This window comes from Dendrobates tinctorius, unplaced genomic scaffold (assembly GCF_039654945.1).
Source record: "Dendrobates tinctorius isolate UK_male_01 unplaced genomic scaffold, ASM3965494v1 ptg000015l, whole genome shotgun sequence".
NCBI lineage: Eukaryota > Metazoa > Chordata > Amphibia > Anura > Dendrobatidae > Dendrobates > Dendrobates tinctorius.
In genome coordinates, this window is record NW_027361683.1 from 9,281,122 (window position 1) to 9,307,061 (window position 25,940).

The following is a 25,940-nucleotide window of genomic DNA, read 5'->3' on the forward strand; positions in this document are numbered from 1 at the left end:
GGAGGTCAGCCACAGTGATCTTGGGGTACAGTGTGTCCACCTCTCTGTGGCCGGCGGCTGAGGCGCACTGCGTCGTTCTGGTGTATGACAGTGACATCTTACGTCGACGACTTGCCCGCTGATGTCAGCTGCCGGCCTGTAATTGGCTGGCAGCTGTTAACTGTTACCGTACGGGAGGAATTTCTTGCACGGCAACAGATTTTAACTGATCAGTCAGTTACTGAAGCGGCAGGATCCGCTCGGGTCAGGTGAGCAGAACAGAGGGAGACTCATACGCCAGTAAGGGCAGTAATGCCCTGATAGTGGCCCTGATTGGATCTAAGCGGGGCTTATAACATGATCCGAATCCACAGGGGTGATGAATAGGAGATGACCTTTAATAACCATATCTCATCATGCACTTTCGTCTGTACAATGTTCCCGCCGTGTTTCAGGAATTCATCTTCAGGGATCATGTTTCCATGGTCATGTATTTGTATAACATCCTGATATGCACGGTGGCTCAGCGGTTCAAATCCCACTGTTATGCCCTCAGCCACAGGCCCAGTCTCCACTGCGCAGGGAGACAGGAGGCTATCACGTAGCTCCACTGGTACTACTCACCCTGTCCGTGGCTCCAGACAATCAGCATATCATTTCTCTGCTAAGAACCTGCATCCTCTTGGCAGGTCTCCTGGCAATGCTCTTAGGAGACACGCCCCGCTTCCTGCACATACTTAAAACAGTAGGGCACCTATTCTCTATTACGGCTGTCTGTGCTGTGATGTTCTGTGCATAAAAGGCAATCTCCCCTTGAGGGAGATGCCTGAGCAACATGTTTATTCTGTGGGATTGTTGTCTCCCATTCTGGCCACACTCTGTTGAGCTCTGCATGCTAAAGCTAGTGTTCTTTTTATACTAATATCTCTGTCTCAGCACACATAAGGAAAAAATTCCCAAAAATTAAAAAAAACACATTTGAAAGGTTAACTCACCAACACCCTGACTAATGCACTAGTCAGGGTTTTGGTGAATTAACCGTTCAAATGTGTTTTTTTAATACCTCTGTCTCCTCAGAATCCTCTGCTGGCAGTTCCCTGTCCTGAATCCTTCTGGAGTCTTCGGTTTCTACCCCAGGCTGACCAAGGCTCTCCTCTCGGAACCATCCAGATATCTCTGCCGGGTAGATCAGCCTTTCTGAGATTACACAGAGCTTCAGGGATTCTTGCCACCTTCTCTATACGGTCTGTACAGGTCGTCCCTCCGGTCTGGGTATTGCGGCATTAATGTCACCTGGTGTTGAGACGGGGGAATCTCTGTATAGGGGTACACCTTGCCCGGTGCTCCACTACGTGGTTCTGCATCGTGATCCAGAGGGTTCTTCCCTAAGGCACCTTTTCCATTTGTTTGCCTCCTTTAATAAACATCCATGATTTTTTAAAGCTCATGCTCCTGTATCTTGTGTATCGGGTATACAGCTACCACTGCACTATCACGAACCCGCTGCTGACACCGGTATGTCACGGACGGAGGCACGCGACGTACTGCCAACACATGGCTATCACAGGCGCAAGGGGGCTTATCTTAGTTATTCCACTGCTGGCACCATGTGATAAAAAACAGCAAGCTAGTCTTGCCCTAACAATTTATCGCAGGGGGGTTATTTTGGGTGTCCCACCACTGTCAACAATACTTCACAAAACTTTTCAGTTCCATTTTGGAACTCGCAGATCTCCGGTGCCCCCCATACTTTCAGATCAGTCAGGGAACTACACCTGGGATAACTGGTCACCGGCTGGCTGCCTCAATGAGGTCTGGCCACCTGGCACGCTGCAATGAGGGAATTATAAAATGCTCTGGCCGCAGCCACCCAATTAGCTTATAAACTCCCTTTCTGTCACAGTCAGCAGTACCTGGGACCCAGACCACACTTCGCCGCCACCAGCTCCAGATTTTCTCTTATTAATTTATAAACTTAATAGAGGGGTTCAAAGCCAACCCGATTCAGTAGCGTAATTATCTTAAAGGCACGTAAATTCTTCTTAGAGCATGAAGACAGACTAATAAAGTTATAATTTATTCCCCAAAAGGTGGGCAGTGATTACAGAGATAAAAGATCTTATAAAGTTGAGAAATTAGATAAGTACAATGCAAATATAAAATAAACGGGTTTAAAAACAGAAATTAACACTTACATGTGCTTAGATGGTCTTAGGCTAACCATGTGGGGAGGAGGAGCAGCCAGCCACACGTCTTCACTCATCTGAGAACCTCTTGGCATGAGATCTCTGGCAGGAATGGCTGAATTTTAGGGAAGGAATACCTTATAGCCTAGGGTCGGTGACATCACTAAAGGGGCCATCTGGTTATGGTCCTCCCCCTGCTCTTGGAGTTAGAATCTGACTACAAAACCTATAATAACTATATCTCGCAGAGGGTACCTCATATAAATATGCACATAGTATCATTTTCTTTAGCCTGTCGAAGGCAATCATTCAACACCAAACATGCAGTAATTATGTCACACCGTTTAGGAGAAATCCATTTCTTGGATTCTGTCGGGGCTAGAACTTAGCAAGAACCACTATAGTGAAGCCGGATCGGAGCACGTCACAGAAATGTCCGTTTCATTGTCCGCTGTACAACATCTTTTAATATTTTCCGCACTTGAATTTGCCGCATGGTGAGGACAAAGGACATTCTTTCCACTGCTAATTAACAATCCTTAGCTGGGGAGGGGGGAAGGTTGGCACAGGAAGTGTCTGGTGTTCTGTTACAGATGCAGGCACAGAGCTGCAATATGTGTGAGCTGTGGGGGGAAGGAGGAGGGGCTGCAGCTGCTGGCAGGCAAAGTCTCATCTGTAGTGTAATAATCAGGGAGCCTTATGTCATATCGTACAGTATCATTACAAGTATCATTACAGAGTCCACTATACATCTTCACGCCCTGTGGGCATAACACCCACCAAGGACAACATATGCAAGGAGCTTGTATGTTATCCTTGTGTTTGCGTGGGTTTTTTATGAGGACTCCAGTTTTCCTTCCAAACTCCAAAAACATGCTAATAGGGAATGTAGATTGTGAGCCCCAATTGTCACACTGTGACTCTACATGATTAGGGAAAGGGGCCCTGAACCATCTCTAGGACTAGGGCCCTAACTATCCCTGCTCCCAAAAGTACTTGTCATGCAACGTGTAGGAAAGGCTAAGTGGAACATTAAGGGATAAGGGAAAGGGAACCAAAGACTAGGGAAGGGGAGAGTGATGACCCCTAGACAGATCTAACATTACCCTGTCTGCCCTATCGTCCCTATATAGGTTCCACACCTATCACCGAGCAGGATGCCTAACCCCGGCGATAAGCCTGCATCGGGAAAGACAGGATGTGTGCTAGTCAATCCCCACTACAACTAAAAACAGATGGGATACAAAAACAAGGGGGAACACTTAGTTTCAGTAGACTCAGTGAGAGACATAGATGTCCTACTGCAAAACCAAGGAGGAAGATTGCTGACTGCAATAGCTCCAAGCTGCAACAGGGAACTGGAAACAGAAATATCAACCGCGCCTTCCAGCAAACTCAAGGTAACTCAAGGCTCCCAAGGGTTCATCGAGTCTCTTTTTGCTTGGGAATTACAGGACATGGCCCAATAAAATGTGCCTTCTTCCCACAAAAAAACACCCTTTTTCTTGGAAATGTTGGGGGAAACATACAACGTGAACGCACCCACCAACTGCATGGGTTCTTCTAACTCCACAAGTATATGTTCACCCCTGGACCTTCCCTCCAACACTGTGATCTTGTCCCAGAAAGGGGACTCAGAAGCAGGTGGTCTTACCCATCTGTTCCCCAGGCGTCTATCCACCCGAATAGCCAAGGACATGACAGCCTCCAGTGCCACAGGAGTTTCATGCACTGCTAATGCATCCTTTAACCTTAAACACAAAAAAACAGAAAAAACACACCAAAAATAAAACAAGTGTCATTTTTTTTTTCTTTTGCAAACATGAAAGGCGTTTGCTAATGTCACAAACCATGTAGGAAAGGCTAAGTGAAACATCAAGAGATAAGGGAAATGGAACAAAGCACTAGGTAAGGGGGGAGTGGAGACCCCTAGACAGATCTATCTAGATCTAAATATCAACCGCACCTTCCAGCAGCAAGCTGGGAATTATATACATCTTGGTCCAGGTGTGTTAACTAGAGCCGGGAGAGAATGCCACTGGGTCCTAAAGTCATAAGGCCCAGGAAGAAGTCTGCAAACTGTTGAGACCTTCTGCAGTCAGATGCAGAGCGACGATCTGCAGCCTCTGACACATCCGTGACAGTACTTCTAGAGGTGAGGAGGTTTGGGCCACCAGCCATACTTTTCTCCTGTTATTTCCTAAACTGTCCCCTCCCCCTACCTCCCTCAGGAAGTCTGGGACAGAAATGCTAATGTATCAACATGTAAGACAGACATGAATAACAGAAAGCAACAAACATACAAAACATTTAAAAAGTTAGAGAGTTATATAGGGAAGGATATGATTGTACCAGCCAAATGAGAATAGAACAATAAGGAAGCATACACCCCAAAACAGCATAAGCCATCTCCAGTTGAAAGAACGATCTCTAATTCAAGCACAGTATCTCCAAGGAGCTAGGAAGCAAAGCTTTCACTGGCAAGGAAGAGAAAGTCTGACCAGATTTTATAGGGTGAGAAAATGACCAGATCAGGAACAGCTATGAGATGGAGCTGAACGTTTCTAACCAGTATAGAAAGGGTCGTTAACCTCTTCAGCACCAAAGGAAAAGTAATCCATTTAACATGAAACACAAACACACAGGCTAAGTGGAAGATCTGTTATTCACAATACATTGTGATCTTTAACACTAGATCTCCCAGGAGGATGTGACCCACTCGTGACACGAATAGGGACAGTGCTGATAATTTTTTTAAAGCGCTGTGGAAATAATGGTGCTATGTAAGTAAATAAAATAAATAAATATTCTCCTCTCGTCTACCTACCTGTATAATACACGTCCTTCAGGTTCAGCATCATTTTTGGGAGAACAATTTGTTTGCCAAGTTGTTTAAAGTGTCTTTGAGAAATTCTCCTTACCATTCCTTGGCTACTTTGTTTTCAGCCAGAGTCTTGAAAAGATACTGAGAATATTTCTGTTATTCCCTCCTGAACTCGTCCTCAAGTCTTGCATGCCATCCAATGGTTCATGTGTTTCGTCAACTTCTATAGGCAACTTATTCCACACTTCTCATTCCTCTTGCACCCATCTCCGCCTTAACGAAGAAGGGGACTAATGCCAGGCTCTGGCCTGAGTTGGCCATGTCGCCCTTCTAGCACTTGAAAGAGGCCTTCACGAGAGCTCTGATGCAGCACCAGTCCCAATACTGACAAGCAGCTTCTCCTGGAAGTGGATGCCTCCTCTGTTGGTGATGAGGCAGTAGTTCTGCAAAGGTCGTCTTTGGGGAAGTCTGTCTTCTGCACTTTTTTTCTCTAAGCTGTTTTCACCAGCACAGTAAAACTATTCTATTGGGGATTGTGAACTACTGGCCACTAGGATGGCGCTTGAAAAATGGTGACATCTACTGGAAGGTGCCAGGTCTCCAGTAATAATATACACTCACTGGCCACTTTATTAGGTACACCATGCTAGTAAGGGGTTGGACCCCCTTTTGCCTTCAGAACTGCCTCAATTCTTCGTGGCAGAGATTCAACAAGGTGCTGGAAGCCTTCCTCAGAGATTTTGGACCATATTGACATGATGGCATCACACAGTTGGCGCAGATTTGTCGGCTGCACATCCCTGATGCGAATCTCCCGTTCCACCACATCCCAAAGATGCTCTATTGGATTGAGATCTGGTGACTGAGGAGGCCATTTGAGTACAGTAAACTCATTGTCATGTTCAAGAAACCAATCTGAGATGATTCGAGCTTTATGACATGGCGCATTATCCTGCTGAAAGTAGCCATCAGATGTTGGGTACATTGTGGTCATAAAGGGATGGACATGGTCAGCAACAATACTCAGGTAGGCTGTGGCGTTGCAACGATGCTCAATTGGTACCAAGGGGCCCAAAGAGTGCCCAGAAAAAATTCCCCACACCATGACACCACCACCACCAGCCTGAACCGTTGATACAAGGCAGGATGGATCCATGCTTTCATGTTGTTTACGCCAAATTCTGACCCTACCATCCGAATGTCGCAGCAGAAATCGAGACTCATCAGACCAGGCAACGTTTTTCCAATCTTCTACTGTCTAATTTCGATGAGCTTGTGCAAATTGTAGCCTCAGTTTCCTGTTCTTAGCTGAGAGGAGTGGTACCCAGTGTGGTCTTCTGCTGCTGTAGCCCATCTGCCTCAAAGTTCGACGCACTGTGCGTTCAGAGATGCTCTTCTGCCTACCTTGGTTGTAACGGGTGGCAATTTGAGTCACTGTTGCCTTTCTATCAGCTCGAACCAGTCTGCCCATTCTCCTCTGACCTCTGGCATCAACATGGCATTTCCGGCCACAGAACTGCCGCTCACTGGATTTTTTTTCTTTTTCGGACCATTCTCTGTAAACCCTAGAGATGGTTGTGCATGAAAATCCCAGTAGATCAGCAGTTTCTGAAATTCTCAGACCAGCCCTTCTGGCACCAACAATCATGCCACGTTCAAAGCCACTCAAATCACCTTTCTTCCCCATACTGATGCTCGGTTTGAACTGCAGGAGATTGTCTTGACCATGTCTACATGCCTAAATGCACTGAGTTGCTGCCATGTGATTGGCTGATTAGAAATTAAGTCTTAACACACAGTTGGACAGGTGTACCTAATAAAGTGGCCAGTGAGTGTACACAGACCATAAGAATTTAACCTTTCTCCAGTCCATCCAATGATTAAATCCTCATCAAGCCAGGTGGGCACTCTTCTTCACTAGTTTCAACTTTGAGCTGCATTTTTGTTCCACAGAGAGGAATGTTAAAGCAGATGCCTTGTCTTAATCCTTTGACATGACAGCTTTCAAAGAGAAATCACAGCACATAATTAAGCCGGTTAGGATTGTTGAAGCTGCTCTTGTTCTTTTAAAAGACAATCCTCTGTGTAAGAACTATGTTCCTAATACAAGGAGGAGAGTACTGTCCTGGCGATACGAATTCAAGCTGTCTGGTCATCTCGACATGCATAAGACTACTGAGCTGATTACTCACCACTTCAGGTGGCCCTCGCTGGCTATGAAAGTTAGGGACTTCAGCTCCCAGCGAATCTGCGGATTCAAAATAATTTCGCTAGTTAAGCCACTGGTCCTGAATCGCTTCTCTAAATCCATTACTCCTCATTCTGCTTCTGTTCCTGAGGGTCCCTTGTATTTATTTGAAGTAAAGGACATTCTGGATTCTATGATGGTTTAGAGGAACACCATCTATTTGGTTGATTGGAAGGGCTTTGGTAAGGAGGAAATATTTTGTTATCCTGCTGATAGCTGTCATGCCATGTCACTAGACTCTCACGGTTTGTAAGCGCAGTCCTACTCACTGCGTGCACCACTCTGCTCTTCCTAGTGTCAAACCATCTTGCTGAGCTGCTTGGTGCAATAATTTCTTTCTCTTGTTGCAGGAGAGTCTCCACTCAGTTAGAGAGTCATGGTCAGGCTCTGCAGGAATCTAAAGCCACTGTGTCCTGCAGAGTTTTGCTTCCCTGGCCTATCCCATGCCAGTAGTGGATAGATTAGGCAGCTCCTCCCTCCACACGTAGGTGATAGCTGCAGTTTGTTCCTATCAAGGCATATTACTGTATTGTCTCTCCTGTTACTGCCTGAGCTTTTTTACTTGTATAGTCTGGCCTCTCCTGACTCCTGACTTCATATTTTAAACCTGTACTGCCCGCCCCAACCTCAGTCTGTCTGGCCATACCTTTGTGTTAGCCCTATGTGCTTTGTATTTCTGCATTAACTCACAGGATAGCTTCTGCAGGCCAGTGACTTCCCTTGAGTGGTACCTGGTAACTACCCTAATGGCCCAAGCTAAGGCTACTTTCACACATCAGGTTTTCGGCATCAGGCGCGTTCCGGTGTTGTGCGCTTGACAGCCATAACCGGATCCATCTCATCCGGTTCATCAGGTTTTCGATCCGTTTTTCGACGGATTACGCCGGATCCGGTTTTTAAAATCGCCCCTTGTGGCCTTCCGAAAGGGATTGGCTACTGAAAAACTATATATAGCGTGTTCCTACAGCCCTTCTTTGACAGGTTGTAAAGGAGAAAGTGCAGGTTGGAGAGAAGAGCAAGTTACTGGCGAAGATGGATGTTGTGATTGGAAATATTTTGAAGAATTTGGCGGATTTTACAGCGGAGGCGAATCGTTTGAGGGTGATTGTTCTGGAGAAGGAGAGAGCGAGACAGCAGCGCATCAGGCATCGTAGACGACGTTTGTGGATCCACCCCATCACAGCCAAGAGAATGACGCGTGGGGTCTATTCTACACTATGCATGGACCTTAGATGAAACCCGGATAAATTTTTTGGATATGTTCGGATGAAAATGGAGAATTTTGATTACTTGGTGGAGCGCATTGCACACCTCATAAGAAAATCGGACACTTATTGCCGCTTCTCTGTTTCACCCGCAGAGCGTCTGATGGTGACTTTAAGGTAAGCCACATTTATTGGATATGCTCGCATCAGAGCACACTTTCACTGCAATCTTGTTGGTGGTAGTTTGCAGCTCCAAGTGTTATAGCTGACTTTTGGTATGTAATGCTGTGATTTTAAAGTAATTGATTGTTTTTTAATTCCCCACAGATTTCTTGCAACTGGAGAATCCCTTTCGTCACTGCATTTCCAGTACAGACTCAGGATTTCCACCATATCTGGAATAGTGAAGTACACATGCCGTGCACTGTGGGACTCCTTAGCTGAAGAGTTTTTACCAGAGCCCACAACAGAGAGGTGGATTGAAATTTCAGAAAAGTTTCAACAGATATGTCAGTTTCCGAACTGCTTGGGCGCTGTGGACGGGAAACATATCCGCATTGTAAAGCCAGCCGGATCGGGATCGGAATATTTCAATTACAAGAAATATTTTTCAATTGTCCTCATGGCCATCGCTGACGCGGAATACAAATTTATTGCTGTTGATATTGGGGCCTATGGCCGCTCCAATGACTCTCAAGTTTTCAAACTGTCTGCCATGGGGCGTAAACTGTATGGAAACACCTTCCAGTTCCCACCCCCTAGACCGGTGCCGCAAACATCTGGTCCACCTATGCCATTTGTCTGTGTAGGGGATGAAGCCTTCCAGCTGTCAGAACACCTTTTGAAACCGTACGGTAGCAGAGGATTGTCAAGAACAAAACGCATTTTTAATTACCACCTCACAAGAGCAAGAAGAATGGTTGAATGTACCTTTGGTATTCTGACAGCCAAATGGCAGGTCCTATTGACTGCGATCAACCTCAAGACAGAAACTGTGGACGAGGTGATCAAAGCTCGCGTGGTACTCCACAATTTTGTTATCTGCAAGGAACCCATTTCCATTGAGGACACCTCTGAAGAAACCACCTTGCAAGATTACCATGACATTACCACTAGAAGTTCTGTGACGGTTTCAGTAATGAGGGACAATTTTGCACTGTACTTTATGTCACCTCAAGGCAGAGTACACTGGCAGGATGACAGAGTGTGAAAGATTTGTGCCCTTAACCAAACTTGTGTACCTTCTGTACCAACAGTATATGCCTTTGCCAACCAAAGTTGGCTATCTTGTCATGGTCTTACTATTTTTACCTTTAGGCCACACGTGTGTACCTGGTTGTGTTTTATGCAAAGTATTTCACCTTTTAACAAAAGTTGTGTACATTGTTAGGAAATCACCAACAATAAACACAACTTTTTAGGTGAAATACTTTGCTTCAAACACAACCAGGAACACAACTGTGGCAAAAAGCTAAAATTTACCCACAGTTATATACCTGGTTTTGAACACCTTTTTACCTTTGAAATACCCTGTATTTAACCTTTTTTTTAAACATATTTCGCCGCAGAAAGAAATGACAGACAACCATTGTGAAACGATAATTTAACTTTTATTTAAAATATTTTTTTTTTTTGTAAAATGTTTTTAAAGTGCAAAAAACTTTTTTAATAAAGGTTTTAAACCCAATGGGCATTTTTATTAAAAAACACACATTACAAATCTGTGTAGTGTGGGGTGGAAATACTGCTGGAGGGGCTGCGGGACACTTCGACACTGGGAGTGTGGAGAGAGGACTGGGATCGTGGTGGGGAAGGAACAGTTAGAGGTGAAGGTGTGGAAAAAGCTACAGAATGGGTGGACATGTGGGAGGCAGAAGAGGTGGTGGGCGGTGGAGGGTTGGGCAGGGACTGTAGGAGCAGATGATGTTGATGGCAAGTTGTATGGGGAAGGAGTTTGGTACGGGGAAGGAGTTTGGTACGGGGCAGGTTGCTGGAAGTGGGGAGATGTCTGGTACTGGGGAGGTTGCTGGTACTGGGGAGGTTGCTGGTACTGGGGAGGTGGCTGGTATGTAATAGGAGGGAACACCCAGAGAGAAAAAGCAGTCAAAAATCCATAAAATGTAATATTTTATTAAATAATGTTTAAAAAAACATATATATATATATATCTCTATTATGGACATACAGTGTATTGATAGGGAGGAACAGAAGTTACGGACAAAAAGTGGTCAAAGACCAGCCACACTGCAACCGCAGAAGCAGGCAACAGCAGTGGTAGTTACAAAATAAGGATAAAGATAATAGATCAGAGACACATAAAAGATTGGTGATTTTGTAGCAAGGAGTGTTGAAAAACATCACCATGTAGCAAGTGCTACTGCTCTTGTATAAATTACAAAAGTTCCCTGATAGTTAGACATACATTGTAACCCAAGCGGTGCTCAAAGAGCAGCGCAAATAAAATAGCTAGTAGCTACATGTGTATACCTGGAAACAGTGGTGGCAGTGGGGTCGGTCCAGTCCCCGACGCGCGTTTCGGAGCCAAAAGACTCCTTCCTCAGGGGGCGTGGAAAGAGGCAGGACCATCCGGTTTATATAGTGCACCCGCCAGAGGCCATCTGCGCGCACGATGAGCCCGCCCCGCATAAGCCGGATCCATGCTACGGCGTCGCCGGAAACATGCGGGCCCACGTGATCCGGCGCGCCGAGCAGGGAAACCAGATGACCGCAGAGCGGACACGGCGCATGCGCGCAGACAGCGTCGGGCCAGGGCAGCCATATCTAAAAGGGGCAAAACTAAGGGCAAACAGCGGTGCATCAACTGATGAAATATGCCATCCATGCACTGCATATTAATCAGTGTAAAAGGATGATATAAAGCTACAAAGCCTGGCATAATACATGGAACTAGATATGTACTATCCACATATCAGTAGATAGGCCACATCCATCACATATAGTAACATCAAAATTACTATTGTCAGGATCAGACCAAAAGGACCCACAATGGACAAGGGTTCATTATCCCGTGCATAATATGTAAATGCACCATATTGCTATATAAATATAGCCAAAATGAGATGGGAAATTTAAATCACATCTGTCCATGACAAATTTAGATCAAAGAACCAAAAGGGCATCAAAAAATACCCCATAGCAAAACACATACACATATACAAAACATAAAATAAGGGATAATGAATGAAAGAATAAATGGGAAATAAACACAAATACATAAAACACATATATATGCATATACATTGTATGGCAATATGAATAACACCAACCCATCGCCCATCATGGGTGGGAATAAACTGCCCCATATGCATGTATAGAACAAAAAACACACACAAAAAACATTAAAGAATTCAGGAAACATCGTCGTGGATCAATCCGTGAAGCAGCTTTTGTGATTCCAGCGAATCCACGGACACCTTCCACATTTTCAAGAAACAACGTATCACGTGCAAATAACTAAAAGGTATAAAAGATTTATATTAAAATAAAACCCAAGACCACAATAATCACATAAATGTCCACCAAGATGGGTTATAGATATGGGGCATAGGAAATGTTTTCATTTAATCCACTTGGATAGATGGTACCTAGAGTCCAGATCCATCTGGTTTCTAACCTGGCCAACCGATTAGACAATTTACCACCCCTTATGTTGATGTTAAGAGCATCAATACCCATTACTCTAAGGAGTGTAGCGTTGCACTGATGAAACTCCTTGAAGTGCCTAGGTAATGTCTTCAGGCTTAAAACATCAGTACAAGTGGCAGCAGAAAATATGCACAGGACATGCTCCCTTGTGCGTACCTTTAACTGCCGTGTGGTCATCCCTACATAAATAAGCCCACACGGACAGGTAGCATAATATATCACGTACCGAGTGGTACAAGATATATGTTGCTTGATGGAAAATGTCCTAGTACCATCGAAGTTAGTGAATGAGGTACTCCGTTCGATGTTAGGACAGGCTATACATCTGCCACAAGGAGAACATCCATGTCTGATTGGAAGGTTATCCAGAAAAGTACGTACTGGATGGTCTGCATAGTGACTGGCCACCAATTGATCACAGAGATTCCTAGCCCTTATTTTAATATAAATCTTTTATACCTTTTAGTTATTTGCACGTGATACGTTGTTTCTTGAAAATGTTGAAGGTGTCCGAGGATTCGCTGGAATCACAAAAGCTGCTTCACGGATTGATCCACGACGATGTTTCCTGAATTCTTTAATGTTTTTTGTGTGTGTTTTTTGTTCTATACATGCATATGGGGCAGTTTATTCCCACCCATGATGGGCGATGGGTTGGTGTTATTCATATTGGCAATGTATATGCATATATATGTGTTTTATGTATTTGTGTTTATTTCCCATTTATTCTTTCATTCATTATCCCTTATTTTATGTTTTGTATATGTGTATGTGTTTTGCTATGGGGTATTTTTTGATGCCCTTTTGGTTCTTTGATCTAAATTTGTCATGGACAGATGTGATTTAAATTTCCCATCTCATTTTGGCTATATTTATATAGCAATATGGTGCATTTACATATTATGCACGGGATAATGAACCCTTGTCCATTGTGGGTCCTTTTGGTCTGATCCTGACAATAGTAATTTTGATGTTACTATATGTGATGGATGTGGCCTATCTACTGATATGTGGATAGTACATATCTAGTTCCATGTATTATGCCAGGCTTTGTAGCTTTATATCATCCTTTTATACTGATTAATATGCAGTGCATGGATGGCATATTTCATCAGTTGATGCACCGCTGTTTGCCCTTAGTTTTGCCCCTTTTAGATATGGCTGCCCTGGCCCGACGCTGTCTGCGCGCATGCACCGTGTCCGCTCTGCGGTCATCTGGTTTCCCTGCTCGGCGCGCCGGATCACGTGGGCCCGCGTGTTTCCGGCGACGCCGTAGCATGGATCCGGCTGATGCAGGGCGGGCTCATCGTGCGCGCAGACGGCCTCTGGCGGGTGCACTATATAAACCGGATGGTCCTGCCTCTTTCCACGCCCCCTGAGGAAGGAGTCTTTTGGCTCCGAAACGCGCGTCGGGGACTGGACCGACCCCACTGCCACCACTGTTTCCAGGTATACACATGTAGCTACTAGCTATTTTATTTGCGCTGCTCTTTGAGCACCGCTTGGGTTACAATGTATGTCTAACTATCAGGGAACTTTTGTAATTTATACAAGAGCAGTAGCACTTGCTACATGGTGATGTTTTTCAACACTCCTTGCTACAAGATCACCAATCTTTTATGTGTCTCTGCTCTATTATCTTTATCCTTATTTTGTAACTACCACTGCTGTTGCCTGCTTCTGCGGTTGCAGTGTGGCTGGTCTTTGACCACTTTTTGTCCGTAACTTCTGTTCCTCCCTATCAATACACTGTATGTCCATAATAGAGATATATATATATATATATGTTTTTTTAAACATTATTTAATAAAATATTACATTTTATGGACTTTTGACTGCTTTTTCTCTCTGGGTGTTTGCTATTATATGTGCAGTTTTCCCTATATTGTTCAGTTTATTATGTGGATCATGATATATGATATATTATTGATCATTTGTTCATGGCCATTATAATCATTGATTATTTGGCTTCCACATGAATATGTTTACTACCCATTTATTCTATGTAATAGGAGGGGAGGATGGAAAGTGGCTGGAGGGGGTGCAGGTGGAGGAACTACTGGGGTGGGAGGAGGAGGTTGGGAGGTAACGTGCTGGAGAGCACCGTGGCATGAATGCATTACATGCATCTGCTGGGTAGGAGAGAACGTTGCCATGCACTCCACAACACACCTGAAAAAGGTGTGGTTTGGCGAAGATCTTGCTTCTGAATGCATGGTTTGCAGAAGTGTCTTCACCTCCAGAATGCTGGAGTTGATCTGCTGAAAGCCTGCGGAGATTTGCTCTGACAAGACTTTTAGACAGTTCTGGAAAGATGCATTCAGATGCAAGAACTCTGGCGCATAAGTCTTTTCCTGACCCCTCTGCCGCTGCCGCCCAGTACCCGCAGGTGTACTAGAGGTGGCAGGGGCAGAAGGGTGGGGTAAAGGGAAAGCGATCTCCTCACCAGCAGCTTCATGTAATGTAGGCTGCCACGATGCTCCTGTGCAGGTGGATGGGACAGATGGGTCGAATGTGTGGGAAGGTGCAGATGTACCGGGGCGGTCGAAGTGTCCCTCAGTGCCGGTCTCCTCAGGGATCGCCTCAGAAGGGTCCAATCGTGCAGGCTCCCGAGTGCTGCTCACCGTGCTGTGGAATAAAGAGAAAAAAAAACAATTAAACAAGTGACATGGCATGGCCCTGGCTGAAAAAAAATTGTTACATCTAAACATTTTTTTTCACATGTGGTGTGTAATATTTACCTTCTGGTGACCATTGTATCCCGGAGGAACGACAGGGCTCGTGCGTACTTGTACTTGCTCCTGCGTCCTCCAGATCCACTCGGGGCCCGCATCTCTTTATTGAACTCCTTCTTGAAACGATCCCTCACAGACCGCCACCGCTTCACAATTCTGTCCCCTGAAACGAGAAAGGACAAAGTGGTTAGTATACAACATCAGTGTTTCCCAAACTACAGTCCTCATGGTCCCCAGGGGTCATGTTTTCAGGATTTCCATAGTAAATAGAAATCCTGAACACATGATCCGTGGGGACCACGAGGACTGGAGTTCGGGAAACACTGGTTTACATCAAGCAACCGGTACTGTATATACTTACGCTCTTTAATCTGGGCCCGAGCATCGAGGTCCTCCCAGCGGGCCACAAGGAGCGAACAGATTTCCTCCCAGAGTCGTCGGGTAACGATCAGGTCAGCATGGCGGCGGTCAGCCATATTCCATAGCGGCTCCCTTTCTCTGATGAGATCGATGAGGTGGTCCACATCTATTCCTCCATCCTCACCATCTGAGTCGGGAGCACGCTGTGAAGGCTGTTAAAGTAAAAGAGAAAAATAGCAAAATTAGTCACCACACTTAAGACATGAAATAAAAAGTGTACCAAAATTTCACTTAAATATTATACTTACACGCTGGTGACTGCCGCGTTGCTGTCGCCGACGACCCTGGGAGGCACTGCGAGGACCTCTTGGCCGAGCACCAGATTGGGAAGACTAGAGAAGAAAAGAAAAAAATTTATGTGTTTGGATGTTGGCATTTGTTTGCTGTGTGTGGTCTGCAGAACATTGTTTTCTATGTGTTGTGTGTAGTGTGATGTTGTGTTTCTGCGTTTGATGCAAAAAACTTACCAATTGTGAGCCCACTCCAGGTGTCTGTCCACCCCTTCCTTCTTCCTCTGGGAGCTCCTCTTCAGCTTGTGATTCCTGTTTTGAAATAAAAGGCAATGAATAGACATATATTACAGAGATGATGGATTTTGGAAATAAAAACTTACCGTCAAACGCTGACGATGCGAGGGAGGGCTCCCAGAAGAAGATGTGCTGTCCTCTTGCTGGCCAGACTCCATGGCTGTGGGTGGTGCTGTTGCTGCTGCCAGTGCTGCCACTGCTGCCACTGCTGCTGCTGCATCTCTTGGGCGGCTGTTGAATAAAGAGAAACAAAGGGCCAATGAATATCTTGATATTCCATGGCCCTAGTTTTGAGGAATGGGGGATTTGACAATTACCTTCTCTCATCTGCTGCTGGACTCCCCTCCCGTTGTTCAGCATGCTGCTCCATTTGGGGTGGTGGTGCTGATGGTGCTGCAGTGGTCTCCTGCCTTCTCCTGCGCCTGGTTGCTGTCTTGGGTGGCATGTTGGGTGTGGCTGAGGGTCCCACTGTCATGCTTTTATATATGTATCTTGTGGGCAGAGGAGTTACTGAGCATGCTCAGACCCAAAAAACCGGATCCGGCGCATTGCGGTGCTCATAGGCTTTCATTGTGCTTTTTCGCCGGAGACAAAAAACGTTACAGTAGCCGTTTTTTCCAGACGCCGGATTGCGACACATTGCCGGATCCGGCGAAAACCGGATGAAACGCATGGCCATCCGGCCCGATCCGGCGCTAATGCAAGTCAATGGGGGGGAAACCGGATCCGGCATTGCATTCCGCCGGATCCGGTTTTTGTAAAAAGTGCCGGATCGCGCCTGACGGCGAAAACCTAATGTGTGAAAGAGGCCTTATTCTCACCATCAGAGGCTCTAGTGACGACCAGGTAATCACTTAGTTATGCCCCTCCATGGTAAGACTGGCCAGTGGCAGAGTGGGTTTACAACTATTATTGTCACACACCCACTGTAGTCAATCACTAAACTGTGTAGTCCATGTTAGGAGTTCATCAAGGTCAAAGAATGGCTGCAGTAGTTAAACAGTATAGGATACAAGTTATGCTACAGCCAGGGAAACGGAAGATTGTTGAGAAGGACCAAAAAAAAAACAGTGAAGGAATGGATAAAAGTGCAGCTTTTTATGTTAATTAAGCACTATTTCTGGCTATTGGTATTTTTTTATAACAGAAACCTATAGTGCCTCTAATTTGTCATAAGAACAAAATATCAGGCATGTTAAAATATAATTTTTCTGCATTATACAGCGTGGAATAGACGTAATTATTTTTTAGCAGACTCCCGGGCAATCACATACAGGCTGCAAAACAGAAGAAATCTCGTAGGATTTCAGTAAGGAATGCATTTTAATTTTTTATTTGACTTACTTTTATAGCACCAACATATTTCACAGTGCTTTACAGACATCATCTTTTATTTTGCTCTTAATAATATGCTAACTGCACTGTAATCACAACTGGATTTTTTGACCATGAACAACTATTATGTTGTCATTATCCCGATTTACTAATTTATATGGGAACAGTTTAGTGCTATATAGTTTGTCCAAATGAACCTTTTAATGCTCAGTACTTTCATTCTATTTGCATACTACTTGCTTTTATACTTTATTTTAATACAATTACCGTGTATGCACCTACTCTGAATGTCACCAGGGTGCACCATGAAGCTGTAGTCACTCTTGACCAGTGAGTAAAATGACAGAGCAAGAGCATTTCTAAAGGGCGTTTAAAAAGAAATGTGATGGAGAGGCCAATGGAGAATAAAATCATTAAAAGCCAGTGGCAATTTCACTGGACCTGTTCAGGAGGTTTGTCAAGTATAGCTAACTTTAACATTTAGACGGCAATGGTATAATTACTAGGTATATGTCAGTAATAGCTGAAATCTCTGATGAACTAAAGAGATAAAAATAATTATCAAAACTGTGACATGACAAGGTTGCTGATAATAATAGAGAACGGGGAGCTCACTGCTTTCAATCTGGTGCACAGAGGAAAAATAGAATATATACTAGAGAAAGCCTCAGCACACAGTATAATATGAATCTATTGTTTATTCATAGGCATGATATAGTGTTGTGAGACCAATGTTATACAGACAAATAATTGACATTTCGGCTATTAAGCCTTCCTCAAGATTTTATCTCTATAGAAAATGGTCCACATATGTTACCATTTGGATTCCCATGCACTCAATCCATGTGGGAAGTATATGAAAAAAACTTTCACCAAAAGTGACCGTAGGGGGGCACACAGGCGGACGCCAGGGAGAGGAAGGCTCAAAATCTTGAGGAAGGCTTAATAGCCGAAACGTCGATTATTTGTCTGTATAACATTGGTCTCACAACACTATATCGTGCCTTTTTTTGGATGAATAAACAATAGATTCATATTATACTGTGTGCCGAGGTTTTCTCTAGTATATGACAAGGTTGCTGACAAAATGTACAATGACGGCATCATGAAGATTGATGCTGTTATTTACTTATATTTTTTTCGTATTAAGAGGAAGAAAGAAGCTCTTTTACCTAAATTTCTTCTATTTCTAAATGTGAAGAATAATCAGATTAGTGCGCGATAGGGACTTTCCTGAGTTTGGAGACTATAGCCTCACCCTTTACATCACATAGCATAAATGATTACCAATGACAATCTTATGTTAATTCCCCCCAATATGCAGGAAGGCTCATTTTGGCCAAGGACTCATGTGTTGACTATGAGAGAGCTGCCACCAGATTCCCGCAGATCTAAAGGATCGGCCATCTGAAATTCAATATGCCAGATCCCACTAATCTTTGATATCTATTGGTGAAGAGCCAGTAGGACCCAATAAACATTAGATTATCAGCTAATCCCGGCAATATTGGCAAGTTTGGTTGACCTTAGTCTAATGTGTATGGTGTCCTTAAAAGGTTTATACAATTTTTATAAAAATACATAGCGAAGAAAGTAAAAGTTCAAAGATGAAAAATAAACAGTACTCAGCTCTCTTTCCCTTCTTGATCCACAGCTGATGCTTTAGTGATAGGTTACCGTAAGTCTTTTTTTTACAAGCATCCAGCGTGTGACCACTACAATGAATAGGAGGCCACGTAGATGACATGGTGGATGCGCCTTTCTGTGCAGGGCCATGATGCAATTAGGAAAGTACAACAGAGTAGAAAAGAAGTGAGTAGTGTTTTTTTTTTCTTTTAGAACATTTGCTGCTATTTATATTTTTTCCAGAAGTTTAATAAATTGGGGTCAAATGGTTTATTCAACAGTTTGTGCCAGAGAAAATTCAAGTAAAACTTTTGCAAATGGCATAATTGTTGTTAAAAAAAAAAATTGCATCTTTTGGCATTTCATTTTAGCTCTACCAACTGTTTAACAGAAAAGGGCATGTCCTAGCACAGCTTTACAAACTAATTTTAATTTACATCTGCAAAGAGGCTCAAATTATAAGGGAAATGTTCTTCAGGTTATGATTAAACAACATTTCTGTCTTTGACAACTGAAAGATGCACGTTATTCATTTAATAAATGTGGTGTATCTTACTCCAGCTGACTCTACACAGGGTCGGACTGGGGTGTCTGGGGCCCACCAGGGGAATGGACTCTAGGGGCCCACCCTACAGCTATATACAAATATCTGTCAGTCATTATCCTGATTATAGTGGAGCATCGGCTGTAAAACACAGGCAGCTCCTGCACATCTACTGTGCGCCCCCATAACAGAATGTATAATTACGGTAGTTTACATTAATGGGATTCTTTGGTTAAAACAAGTTATCACCGATCCATGGGTGGACTCCACAGGACAGGTGATCACTTAGGTCCAACCATTAGAAATTGCATCGATTGAAAGAATGAGGAGGTTTTATCGTTGATAGAACACTTATCCTCATTTTAAAATGGAACGGCAGGTGGGATGTCTGACTGCAGCTCCATTCATTCTCTTTGGGGCTTCTAGAAAAAAACAAGTGCAGCCACTGAGGGAATTAATGGATCAGTGGTCAAGTCGGACATGCCACTCCAGTCTAATGGGGATGAAAAGTTCCACATTTTGCTGAATGGGTCCAAGTAGTCAGACCCCCACCAATCAATACGTTATCATTCATCCTGTAGAGAGGTGATTACTTTTTTCACAGGCGAACCCCTGTAACTATATCTCTGACGCTGTGATCCAAATATTTAATCTCTAATGGAAATAAAGAATCTTCGCCTAAGTATTATGAGAGAACAAATTACCGCCATACACAACACAAACACCTATACCAAGACCAATAATACCACATACAGGGAACAAATACAATCACACCATGACCAGACTACAGTGACCGTATAACACTGCATTCCATGAACAAATCCTGCCAGACCATGAACAGACCACGTAGTGACCAACTAATACCACAGTCAAGGGACAAATACAGCCACACCATGACCATACCACATATTACCACCACATAGTGACTACATAATATGACATATTACCAGCATATTGGGACTAAATAATACCACATACAAGGAGAAATAATGCCACAACGTGACGAGACCACAAATTACCACCACATACTGAATACTTCAATACTGATCATGAATACAAACCACAATACTAACAACACTTATTACCACCAGTAACATTATACACAGTACCTCTGTGTATAGTGTCAGTGTACAGGTAATACAGGGATCACCAGTGATATTATACACAGGAGCTCTGTATATAGTGTCAGTGTACAGGTAATAAAGTGATCACCAGTGACATTATACACAGGAGCTCTGTATATACTGTCAGTGTACAGGTAATACAGGGATCACCAGTGACATTATACACAGGAGCTCTGTATATAGTGTCAGTGTACAGGTAATAAAGTGATCACCAGTGACATTATACACATGAGCTCTGTACACAGTATACAGCAGGGTTCCCCAACTCCAGTCCTCAAGGCCCACCAACTGATCATGTTTTCAGGATTTACTTAGTATTGCTCAGGTGATAATTGCTTCACCTGTGCAATACAAAGGAAATCCTGAAAACATGATCTGTTGGTGGGCCTTGAGGACTGGAGTTGGGGAACCCTGGTATACAGTATATAGTGTAAGTGTACAAGTAACACACTGAATCACCTGTGATGTCTGTAGTTGGAAGTCTTTCATCTTCTTCCAGTGCAGACCACCATCACTTGTTCCAGCAAGGACTCGTCTCTGCAGAAAATAACAGTTATCTATAGTGATCACTTCCAGAGCACATTCCCCACTATTTTCCTCGACTTCTACACTATGTCAGATGAAGAAAAAAAAGACAGTGCTGCCCAACACAGTAGCAGGACCCCCTTTTGTTCTTCCCCATGGAAGACAGCAACCTCAAAAGTAAATTAAATTACAGCAGTAACAATGTCCCCTGATTGGCCACTACAATAATTATGTCCCCACTTGCCACAATAAACCATTAATGTATGTCACCCCTTTGTTTAATAAGGTGCCAGATCCTGGGCCCCTTTATTTAATGTCCCCATCCTGGCCCCCAATGTCCAGTTATAATGTCTTCATCCTGGGCCCCATGTCCACTTTAATAACGTCACCTCCCTCGGCCCCTATGTCCGACCCTATGGCCACAACCTTGCCCAAACACAGAGGGGCGATTTTTCTCACCTTCTTGCGCTCCCCGGCGTTCTCTTGTGGCTTCATATTTGGAATGGTCGTTAAAATGGCTGCCGACTGCTGCTGCGACAGGGCGCTCTGCTCTGTGACATGCCGCGCGCTGACATCACAGCAGTAACATTGAAACGCCGCCGGATTATCAAAGGTTGCAGGAGTAGTTTAACAAAACTGCTATGTGACATCAACGCACGGCCTGTCACAGAGCAGAGCGCCCTGTCACAGCTGCAGCCAGCATTCATCTTTATGTGCGTTGCTGCCAGTGTCTGCTCCAGATTTTCATGGACCTCAGGCGAAAGAGTATCACCGGGTATCTTTAACATATGCCAGGATTCCTGATGCATAGATAAAAAATACAGGTATAGTACAATATATGGGCACCACATAGTCCTCCACACAATATTATGGGCACCTCATAGTCCTCCATATAGTATTATGGGCATCACATAGTCCACCATACAGTATTATGGGCACCACATAGTCCGCCATACAGTATTATGGGCACCACATAGTCCGCCATACAGTAATATAGGCATCACATAGTCCGCCATACAGTATTATGGGCACCACATAGTCCACCACACAGTATTATAGGCACCACATAGTCCTCCATACAGTATTTTAGGCATCACATAGTCCGCCAAACAGTATTATGGGCACCACATAGTCCACCATACAGTATTATGGGCATCACATAGTCCGCCATACAGTATTATGGGCACCACATATAATGTTCATTCATACAGTATATCACGGGCCCCATGCAATGCTCCTCCACAGTATTATGGGCCCTCTGCTCCTCCATACAGTATATTACGGGCTCCCATGCTCCTCCACACAGTATTATGGATACTCTGCTCCTCCACACAGTATTATGGGCCTCCAAGCTCCTCCATACAGTATATTATGGGCCCCATGCTCTTCCATAAAGTATTATGGGTCCCCTACTCCTCCATACAGTAATTATGGGCCTCCATGCTCCTGCATACAGTATATTATGGGACCTCATGCTTCTCCACACAGTATTATTTTCCCCCATGCTCCTCCACACAGTATTATGGGCATTCTGCTCCTCCACACAGTATTATGGGTCCCCTGTTCCTCCATACAGTATATTATGGACCCCATGCTCCTCCATACAGTATATTATGGGCCCCATGCTTCTCCATATAGTATATTATGGCCCCCATGCTCCTCCATACAGTATATTATGGTCCCCATGCACCTCCATACAGTATATTATGGGCCCCCTGCTCCTCCATACAGTTTTATGGGCCCCCATGCTCCTCCAAACAGTATTATGGCACTCTACTCCTCCACACAGTGTTATGGGCCTCCAAGCTCCTCCATACAGTATATTATAGGCCCCATGCTCCTCCATGAAGTATTATGGGTCCCCTGCTCCTCCATACAGTATAATATGGCTCCCATGTTCCTCCATACAGTATATTATGGGCCCCTATGCACTTCCATATAGTATATTATGGGCCCCCCATGCTCATCCATACAGTATATTATGGGCCCCATGCTCCTCCATACAGTATATTATGGCCCCCATGCTCCTCCATACAGTATATTATGGTCCCCATGCACCTCCATACAGTAAATTATGGGCCCCCTGCTCCTCCATACAGTATAATATGGGACCCCATGCTCCTCCACACAGTTTTATGGGCCCCCATGCTCCTCCAAACAGTATTATGGCACTCTACTCCTCCACACAGTGTTATGGGCCTCCAAGCTCCTCCATACAGTATATTATAGGCCCCATGCTCCTCCATAAAGTATTATGGGTCCCCTGCTCCTCCATACAGTATAATATGGCTCCCATGTTCCTCCATACAGTATATTATGGGCCCCTATGCACTTCCATATAGTATATTATGGGCCCCCCATGCTCATCCATACAGTATATTATGGGCCCCCTGCTCCTCCATACAGTATATTATGGCCCCTTTGCACCTCCATACAGTAAATTATGGGCCCCATGCTCCTCCATACAGTATATTATGGGCCCCATGCACCTTCATACAGTATATTATGGGCCCTATGCTCCTCCATACAGTATATTATGGGCCCTGTTATGATTGAGTCACCGAGGAGGAAAAAAACAAAACACAAGCTCAGCCCAGAAAATCAGAGAGGTTGGAAACTAGCGGATTGCAGACACCTGATCCTATCACACAACTAGCAGTAGCCATGGAGTGTTCCTACGGTGATCCTAGACACCTCATCACAGCCAGAGATCTACACAAGCCTAAAGAGAGAAAAGAGAAAAACTGACTGCCCCAGAGCAGACCCCAAAGCAATAGGAAGCCCCAACATATAATGACAGTGAAGCTAGATGAATACACTAACACAGATGAAAGATAGGTTGAGCAAACAATGGGGCTCAAGCTAACTAAAAAGGACAGGACAGAAAAGCTGCTGTCTGCAATCCGAGAAAACCCTGCCAAAAAATACTACCAACACAACTGATAAGCAAAAAGGACCCTGAAGTCACTAGACTTCAAACCCTATATCAGCAATCAGAATATTCTTGAATCAGAGCAAAAGAGAACACTGATCAAGGAAAAAGAATCCAACACACCCCGGCCGGGGATGGCTGAACTCAAAAAACAAGGTAAACAAAACCAAAACTAATAAGTTCAATAGCAGAGCAAAAACTTATCTTTGGGAAGCAGGAATCAGACTGGTCTCCAAGAATCCAGCAGAGAAATCACCAGCGACTCAGAAGGGCGTCGGCTGCCTTATATCCAGTCTGTAGTTCCCGTTACCCAGTCACGATCCAACTGATCAGGTATTTGGTTTCTTTTATCCAAATCATCCTCACTACCTTCCTTCACCAGAAGAGGGAGATCCTCGGACACAAAAGATGAATGAACAGATGAGCTCACAACAGGGCCCCATGCACCTCCATACAGTATATTATGGGTCCCATGCTCCTCCATACAGTATATTATGGGCCCCCATGCACCTACATGCAGCATATTATGGACCCCCTGCTCCTCCATACAGTATATTATGGCCCCCATGCATCTCCATACAGTATATTATGGGCCCCATGCACCTCCATAGAGTATACTATGGGCCCCCTGCTCCTCCATACAGTATATTATGGAACCAATACTCCTCCATACAGTATATTATGGGCCCCCATGCACCTCCATACAGTTTATTATGGGCCCCCTGCTGCTCCATACAGTGGTTTATGGCCCCCCATGCACCTCCATACAGCATATTATGGCCCCCATGCACCTCCATACAGCATCTTATGGATCCTATGCACCTCTGCACACTATATTATTGCCCCCATGCCCCTCCATACAGTATATTATGGGCCCCTTGCTCCTCCATACAGTATATTATGGCCCCCATGTGCCTCCATACAGTATATTATGGTCCCCATGCACCTCCATACAGTATATTATGGGCCCCATGCACCTCCATACACTATATTATGGGCCTCCTGTTCCTCCATACAGTATATTATGGGCCCGCTGCTTCTCCATACAGTATATTATGGGCCCCCTGCTTCTCCATACAGTATATTATGGGCCTCCTGCTTCTCCATACAGTATATTATGGGCCCCATGCACCTCCACACAGTATATTATGGCCCCATGCACCTCCATACAGTATATTATGGGCCCCATGCACCTCCACACAGTATATTATGGCCCCATGCACCTCCATACAGTATATTATGGGCCCATGTAATGCTGAATATATAAAGAAAAAAAAATCACATACTCACGGCTCCCATTCCCACCGCAGGTCCCATACACTCAGCGTCTCTCCTGGCTCTGCAATGCTCAGGACAGAGAGGGCGTGCAGTGATGATGTCACCCTCTGCCCTGAGACACCGCAGAGTCAGAGGGTGCTGAAGAAGACCCTGCAGCTGCCGGAATGAGGAGAGGTGAGTATTAGAGGGAGCCCCGATGCCAGCGCTGGACCCCATGGTGTGTTCCACTCCCAACCCTCATTCAACCAGGGCCCTCAGCGCTTACCTGGGTTCGCCGGGTGGTGCCGCCAGCCCTGGCCATGGCAGTGGGCCGGGAGTTGGGACCGCGTACTCGGGACACGTGCGCGGGCCTGGATCACTCTCAGATGTAAAGCGCCCACATCCTTAATTTTTTTTCCTTCTCTTCCTCCTCTCTGGGGCGGCGAGGACCACCGGGCATTTCACCGGTATCCAGGTGGGCCAGACTGACCCTGACTCTACATCAAGACTGTCATAGAAAATGCCAGTCTTGATAAATCAATCCTTTTAAGTTAAAAGATTACATTTCTTCTAAGGGGTTGTCCAGGTCTATTCTATTTTTATCATAGGCTTATACTAACAGGCTAGCGGTTGATAGCAGAACAGCTGATTTACCCGGTGGCGGCTCAGACTGACTGCTCCTATCGGAGATTCCACTACTCAGCGTCTAGATATCTGCCTCCAGTAGGAGTGTACACCCAAAAATTATGCACATCGGAGCACACATTGACCATTATAGTCAATGGCAACATCAGCGCATAATCCAAA

General features: G+C 44.6%; 1 long non-coding RNA gene across 1 annotated transcript in view; it reads right to left on the bottom strand.

The window, feature by feature from the left end:
• Positions 1-24,366, bottom strand: part of LOC141075442 (uncharacterized) — a 41,115-nt gene extending 16,749 nt beyond the window's left edge. The window contains exons 1-2 of the long non-coding RNA XR_012227278.1: positions 21,404-24,366; positions 20,879-20,956 (exon numbers count right to left, since the gene is read on the bottom strand). This is a non-coding gene — a long non-coding RNA (uncharacterized lncRNA). The remainder of the gene's footprint in view (positions 1-20,878; positions 20,957-21,403) is intronic.
• Positions 24,367-25,940: the final 1,574 nt, after the last annotated feature.